General features: G+C 36.9%; 1 pseudogene; it reads right to left on the bottom strand.

Annotated features, from left to right (window-relative positions):
- Positions 1 to 8,180, bottom strand: part of LOC107149730 — a 254,739-nt pseudogene that overhangs the window by 19,716 nt on the left and 226,843 nt on the right.

The following is an 8,180-nucleotide window of genomic DNA, read 5'->3' as shown; positions in this document are numbered from 1 at the left end:
TTTTTTTTCCTTTTTTGTAGGTATTATGCTTAGACAGTCAATATTCCTCCAAAAGCTAGTTTGTGGGATAATTCAGGAATGTTGAGGGGTAAAATGGTTTCATTGTGAGAGTTGTAACAGAAACAGAGGATTAATTCATTGATATGAATCAGCTGGGTATTAACTGGGCAGATAGAATATGAGTGGAGTACATGGGTCACTGGGGGTGAGCCTTGGGGATATTTATATTTTGTTCATGGTGAATGGGGTTCTGTCTGCTTTCCTGTTGCCGTGCCCTGAGGTGCCTTCCTCTATCACATCCTTCTGCCTCATCTTGAGTCCAGAGGTATGAAGTCAGCTGGCCATGGACTGAACCTCTGAAATTGTGAGTCAAAGTAAACTTTTCCTGCTCTAAATTGTTTTTGTCATTAGCTGACTAAAATGGTGGAGATGTATACAAATGAAATTACAATGAGATGAACAATAAACTTAACTTAGTAAAATGCATCCAAATTCACCACTACAGATTTAATTGTGACTTGATAAAAAAAAGGAAGTGAAATGAACTCTACAACGAAAATTACAAAGAAGGCAGCAGCCCGGGAACCCACTGAAGATGGGTGAAATTGAGTGCTGTGGAGTTCTGGCAGTGTAGAGACACAGAGTTTCAGGTCTTTTAGAGATAGAGCGCGCTAGAATGCGACTCGCATCACTGCAGGGCACCAGATGGAGGACAGAAGTCTGGACTTAGTGGAGAAACAGCCCAGTTCCCTCCTCCTCACCAGACACCCCAGCATGAAAACGGGAAGTCACCATCTTGGAAAATCTACCTCATCAGCCTTGGGCAGTTGTAACAGGCAGTGAGATTGGCATAGGAACAGGTGTGTGAGTCCCAGCCCCTCTCCCCCAGCTGTAACAACCCCAAGTCTTTCTTGCCAGCTCTGGGGGCGTGGCTATCAGAGGGAATAAGACAGAACAGGTTGCTGGCCTCCAACTCCCCTTCTCCACAGCTGTAATGTCTTGGTGACTACCCAACACTTAGTTGATGAGAAGTGCGTGGTAGCCAGGGCACCGCACGCCCAGAGTGAATCCAGGGCTGTTAAGAATAGTCCCAGTAATTGGAGCCTGGTGGGCAGGAGAAGTGAGGGGGATAAAGACTGGGAACAACCCAAAGAGATCGGGATTGGAGAGCCACCTGGTGGGGGAGGGAGAGCCTCCCCACACACTTTGCTTCCTCACTCTGAGGGCAGAGACTCAACCTGGAATGCACAGCACCACCCACTGGAAGAGAAGAAAATGGAATTCTAAGAGTGCATTTTTTTCTTTCTTTTTCCCTCCTTCCTTTTTCCTTCTTATCTTTTTCTTCTCTCCTTTTCTCTCTCTCTTTTTCATTCCTTTTTCTCTATCTCTTCCCCCATTTTTTCTTTTTTTTCTTTCTTCTTCTTCTTTTCTTTTTACTTTTCTTCCTCCTTCTCTTCCTCTCCCAACCTCACAAGCATTCCTATTTCTACTACATGTAATTTACTAAATGCAAATAGGTGAATGTTTCTATGCTTCTTATTGTCCTCCCAAGTACTTAGCTACCCCAAAATCTGCCACGCGACCAGCATGCTAGCTTCATACTAGAGGTTTCAAACATAGAAGTTAACTAGTGAGATCAAAATAAAGACACATAAAACTCAATTTACCTTTTACTTGCCCAGCTCAGAGACGGCTTCTCCCGGCTCCTGCCTCGAGCCACTTGGCGGTAGTGAGGTTTACACCAGAGACCAGCAGGAGAGAGGAAGAAGCATGCCAGAGAGTGGGCTTTTATTGGGGAACAAAAAAATCAGGGGAAAATTCCATCCAATGAAGGTTGAGGGGGACAGCATTCCAAGGTCAGGGTCAGTGATTGGTTTCCAGGTCAATGGTCAGGTCACACACCCACACCGACAAGCCCTTGCACCTGGAAAGGGTGGGCAAAAAACTCTGACACAGCTGGTCTGAGTGCCTCACACCCAGTCAGGGAGGTATCTCAGTCACGTACCATAACGGCTTCCCACACCAAAATACCTCTTGTCTATTCTCCTATTAATAACTCCCTTCATTTGAGCTCTCCTCCAAAGTAGCTAAGATATATTAACCCTCATATTCTCACATCTTTCCCCCTAAACATAAAGTCCTATGCCTGACCCTCAGTTCTCTATATGCCACCAGAATCTGTATGTGTTTTTTGAAGCTAATGAATTTATTTTAAATTACAATTGAATTCAACATCTCTAGACATTGTCTTCCATCACAAAGAAGAGATCTCGGAACTATACAAAATCAATACAAATCTATAGGAGAAAATAATAACACAGCAATCACACAGAGCTGGAAAGAAACATGAGAAATATGAAAAAAAAGGAAAAAAAGGAACACAAACAATGTGGGACAACTCAACAATAGAGGAGTTATTAACTACAGCAGAAAGAATGTCAGATAGAGATTTCAGGATATACATGCTTAAGATGATCTGGAGTCTCAAGGAAGACCTTTGACAGCAAATGCAGACAATGAAAGATCACTTGGACAATGAATTACATAAACAAATCCAAGAAACAAAAGATCACTTCTACAAGGAGATAGAGGTTATACAAAACAAAACAAAACAAAAAAACAAACAGAAATCCCAGAAATGAAGGAAATTATAAACCAAATTAAAAACTCAAATTAGAGTATCACCAGCAGAGTCGAACAATTAGAAGTCAGAATATTAGACAATGAAGACAAAGTATATCATCTCGAAAAGAGTCTAGACAGCTCAGAAAGGCTGATAAGAAACCATGAACAGAACATCCAAGAAATTTTGGATAACATAAAGAGACCAAATTTAAGAATTATTTGGATACAGGAAGGTATAGAGGTCCAAATCAAAGGAATGAGCAATCTGTTCAATGAAATAATCTTAGAAAACTTTCCAGACATGAAGAATAAAATGGAAATCCAAATCCTAGAAGCCTAAAAGACACTGAATGTACAAAACCACAAGAGATCCACACCAAGACACATTATAATGAAAATTCCTAACATATAGAACAAGGAGAGAAATTTAAAAGCTACAAGAGAAAAGAAGCAGATTACATTCAGGAGTAAACCAATTAGGTTAATGGCTGATTTTTCAACACAGACTCTGAAAGCTAAAAGATCCTGGAACAACGTATTTCAAACGCTGAAAGATAATGGGTTCCAACCAAGAATCTTGTATCCAGCAAAATTAAGCTTCAGATTTGATGATGAAATAAAAAACCTTCCATGATAAACAAAAGTTAAAATAATTTGCAGGTAGAAAACCAGCACTTCAAATCATCCTGGGCAAAACATTACATGAAGAGGAAATGAAAAACAACAACGAAAATCAACAATGAAAGGTAGTACAGTAAAGAGAAAAACTAATCAAAAAGGAAAAACAAATAAAGTTAAATAACAAAAATAAACAAACATGGCTGGAAGTACAAACTGTATCTCAATAGTAACGTTAAATGTTAATGGCTTAAACTCACCAATCAAAAGACATAGGCGAGTAGAGTGGATTAAATAAAATATCCAACAATATGCTGCCTACAGGAGACTCATCTGATAGGAAAAGACATACATACATTGAAGGTGAAAGGTTGGGAAAAATCATACCACTCACATGGACCTCGGAAGCAAGCAGGGGTGTCCATACTCATATGAAATAAAATAGAATTCAAGCCAAAGTTAATCAAAAGGGATAAAGAATGACTCTATATACTGCTAAAGGGAACCAATCAACTACAAGACATAACAATCATTAATATATATGCCCCAAACAATGGTACAGCTATGTTCATCAAACAAACTCTTCACAAGTTCAAGAGACAAATAGACCACAATACAATATCATGGATGACTTTAACACACCTCTCTCAACACTGGACAGATCTTCCAAACAAAAGTTGAAGAAAGAAACTATAGAACTGAATAACACAATAACTTAGACTTAATTGACATAAATAGATTATATCAACCAACATCAAGCAGATACACTTTTTTTCTCAGCAGCACATGGATCCTTCTCAAAAATAGACTATATATTATGCCATAGGGCAACTCCTACCAAATATAAAGGAGTAGAGATATTACCATGCATTTTATTGGATCATAATAGAAAGAAATTGGAAATCAATGATAAAATAAGGAAGAAAAATTCCTACATAACATGGAGAATGAACAATATGCTATTGAATGAACAATGGGTAACAGAAGAGATTAAGGAGGAAATTTAAAAATTCTTAGAGATAAATGAATACACAGACACAACATCGAAATCTCTGGGTCACTATGAAAGCAGTACTAAGAGGAAAATTCATTGCATGGAGTTCATTACTTAAAAGAAGAAAAAGCCAACAAATAAATGATCTCACACTACATCTCAAAGCCCTAGGAAAAAAAGAGCAAATGAGCAGCAAATGCAGCAGAAGCCAAGAAATAATTAAAGTCAGAGCTGAAATCAATGAAATTGAAATAAAAGTATTTTAAAAATTGACAAAACTAAAAGTTGGTTCTTTGAAAAAAATAAATAAGATTGACAGACCCTTAGCCATGATAATGAAGAGAAGAAGAGAGAGAACCCAGATTACTATCATGCAGGATGAAAAAGGCAATATCACATTGGACACTACAGAAATACAGAAGATAATTAGAAATCATTTTGAAAACTTATACTCCAATAAAATAGAAGATACTGAAAGCATCGATAAATTCCTTAAGTCATATGATCTGCCCAGATTGAGTCAGGAAGATATACACAACTTAAACAGACCAGTTTCAAGTGAGGAAATAAAAGAAGCCATCAAAAGATTACCAACCACGAAAAGCCCAGGACCAGATGGATATACAGCAGAGTTTTACAAGACATTTAAAGAACTAATACCAATACTCTTCAATCTCTGTCAGGAAATAGAAAAACAGGGAATACTTCCAAATTCATTCTATGAGGCCAATATCACCCTGATTACAAAACCAGACAAAGACATTTCAAAGAAAGAAAACTTCAGACCAATATCTCTAATGAATACAGATGTAAAAATCCTCAAATTCTGGCAAAATATATCAAAAATTAAAATAAAATTCTGGAAAAATATATCAAAAAGATCGTGCACCATGATCAAGTGGGATTCATCCCTGGGATGCAAGGTTGGTTCATATGGAATCAATAAATGTAATTCACCACATCAATAGACTTAAATATAAGAAACATATGATCATCTCCATAGATGCAGAAAAAAGCATTCGACAAAATATAGCACTTCTTTATGTTCAAAACACTAGAAAAACTAGGGATAACAGGAACTTCCCTCAACATTTTAAAAGCTATCTATGCTAAGCTTCAGGCTAGCATCTTTCTAAATGGAGAAAAATTGAAGGCATTCCCTCTAAAATCTGGATCAAAGCAGGGAAGCCCTCTCTCAACACTTCTATTCAATATAGTTCTTGAAGCACTGGCCAGAGCAATTAGACAGATGAAAGAAATTAAAGGTATAACTATATGAAAAGAAGAACTTAAACTAGCACTATTTGCTAATGATATGATTCTATACCTAGAAGACCCAAAAGGCTCTATCAGGAAACTTCTAGAACTAGTAAATCAATTCAGCAAAGTGGCAGGATATAAAATCAACACCTATAAATCAAAAGCATTCCTGTATAACAGTGACAAATCCTCTGAAATGGAAATGAGGAAAACTACCCAATTCACAATATCCTCAAAAAAAAAAATTTGGGAATCAACTTAACAAAAGAGATGAAAAATATATACAATGAAAACTATAGAACCCTAAAGAGAGAAATAGAAGAAGACCTTAGAAGATGGAAAGATATACCTTGCTCATGATAGGCAAACTTAATATTATTAAAATGGCCATATTACCAAAAGCACTATACAGGTTCAATGCAATTCCGATCAAAATCCCAATGACATTCCTCACAGAAATAGAAAAAGCAATTATGAAATTCATCTGGAAAAATAAGAGAGCCAGAATAGCTAAAGCAATTCTAAGCAGGAAGAGTGAAACAGGTGGTATCGCTATACCAGATCTTAAACTATACTACAGAGCAATAGTAACAAAAACAGCATGGTACTAGCCACAAAAACAGGCTGGTAGACCAATGGTACAGAATAGAGGACACAGAGACCAACCCACAAAATTATAACTACCTTATATTAGACAAAGGTGCTAAAAGCATGCAATGGAGAAAGGATAACATCTTCAAACAAATGGTGCTGGGAAAACTGGAAATCCATATGCAACAAAATGAAATTGAATCCCTATCTCTCACCATGCCCAAAAGTTAACTCAAAATGGATCAAGAATCTAGGAATCAAACCTGTGTCTAATAGAAGTAAAAGTTGGCCCTACTTTCCATCACATGGGGTTAGGCCCCAAGTTCCTTAATAAGACACCTATAGCACAAGAATTAAAACGAAGAATCAACAAATGGTATTAATTCAAACTAAAAAGTTTTTTCTTAGCAAGAGATATAATATGTGAGGTGAATAGAGAATAAATTTTTACCTCTCCCACATCAGATAGAGCTCTAATCTCTAGGGTATACAAAGAACTCAAAAAGTTAAACACCAAAAAAACAAATAACCCAAACAACAAATGGGCCAAGGACCTGAACAGACACTTCTCAGAAGAGGATATACAATGAATCAACAAATACATGAAAAAATGCTCACCATTTCTAGCAATAAGAGAAATGCAAATTAAAACTATTCTAAGATACCATCTCACTCCAGTAAGAATGGCAGCCATTATGGAGTCAAAAAACAACAAGTGCTGGTGAGGATGTGGGGAAAAAGGTACACTTGTACGTTGCTGGTGGGACTGCATATTGTTGCAGCCAATTTGGAGGGCAGTATGGAGATTCCTGGGAAAGCTGGGAATGGAAACACCATTTGACCCAGCTATTCCTCTTCTCGGTCTATACCCAAAGGACTTAAAAACAGCATACTACAGGGACACAGCCACATCAATGTTTGTAGTAGCACAATTCACAATAGCTAGAATGTGGAGCCAACCTAGATGCCCTTCAATGGATGAATGGATAAAAAAATATGGCATTTATACACAATGGAATATTACTCATCACTAAAAAAAACAAGATCATGGCATTTGCAGGGAAATGGGTGGCATTAGAGTAGATTATGCTAAGTGAAATTAGCCAATCCCCCCCCCAAAAAAAACAAATGCTGAGTGTCATCTCTGATACAAGGGGGTGACTCAAAATGGGGTAGGGAGGAAGAGCATAAGAAGAAGATTACCTCTATACAGGGAAGAGAGGTTGGAGGGAAAGGGAGAGAGAAAGGGAATTGCATGGAAGATAGAAGGAGACCCCCGTTGTATGAAGATATGAGAAAAAAAAAGTAAAAAAAAGAATTGCATCACCTTAGATTGGGTAGAGATAAGTGATGGGAGGGGAGGGGAGGGGAAGGGAGGAAAGGAAGGACAGTAGAATGAAATAGACATTATTATTGCTGTGTGTATATACGTGACTGCATGACCAATGTGATTCTGCAACCTGTACACTCAGAATAATGAGAAATTATATCCCATCTGATTCAAATGTATGATATGTCAAGGTCATTATACTGTCATGTGTAACTAATTAAAACAAATTTAAAAAGAATGACAAATTAATCTCCTTAGTCAAAAGACAGCAAGATATGAAAAATAGTCTTAACTGAAGATAAGGATTTCAAAATAAACCATAGTTTCAAATTTAAAAAAAAGAAAATTACAAACAACGGTTGAAAACAATTAAAGAAGACATAAAAAGATAGAAAAATCTCCCATGTTTATGGATTGGAAAAAATAATATTTTTAAAAGTTTTTACCACCCAAAGTATTTTGTAGATTTGACTTAGTCCCCATGAAATATCAATGACATTCTTCACAGAAGTAGAAAAAAAAAGCAATTCTAAGGTTAATGTGGAGGCACAAAAGATCATGAATAGTGAAGAAAATCTTGAACAAAATGAAATGTTTTAGTCAGCATTTTTGGCACTGTGACCAAAATATTTGACAAAAACAATATATATAACCCCTATATTTTTACCGCTATTTATTTTCATTGTCCATTCATGAGTTTTTGATATCTAAACCATAGTAGGAATAAAGCTGGAGGTGGGACAATTCCTGCCACGGTGAGCA

Source organism: Marmota marmota, unplaced genomic scaffold (assembly GCF_001458135.2).
Source record: "Marmota marmota marmota unplaced genomic scaffold, marMar, whole genome shotgun sequence".
Lineage (NCBI taxonomy): Eukaryota > Metazoa > Chordata > Mammalia > Rodentia > Sciuridae > Marmota > Marmota marmota.
This window is presented reverse-complemented; position numbering and strand designations above follow the sequence as displayed.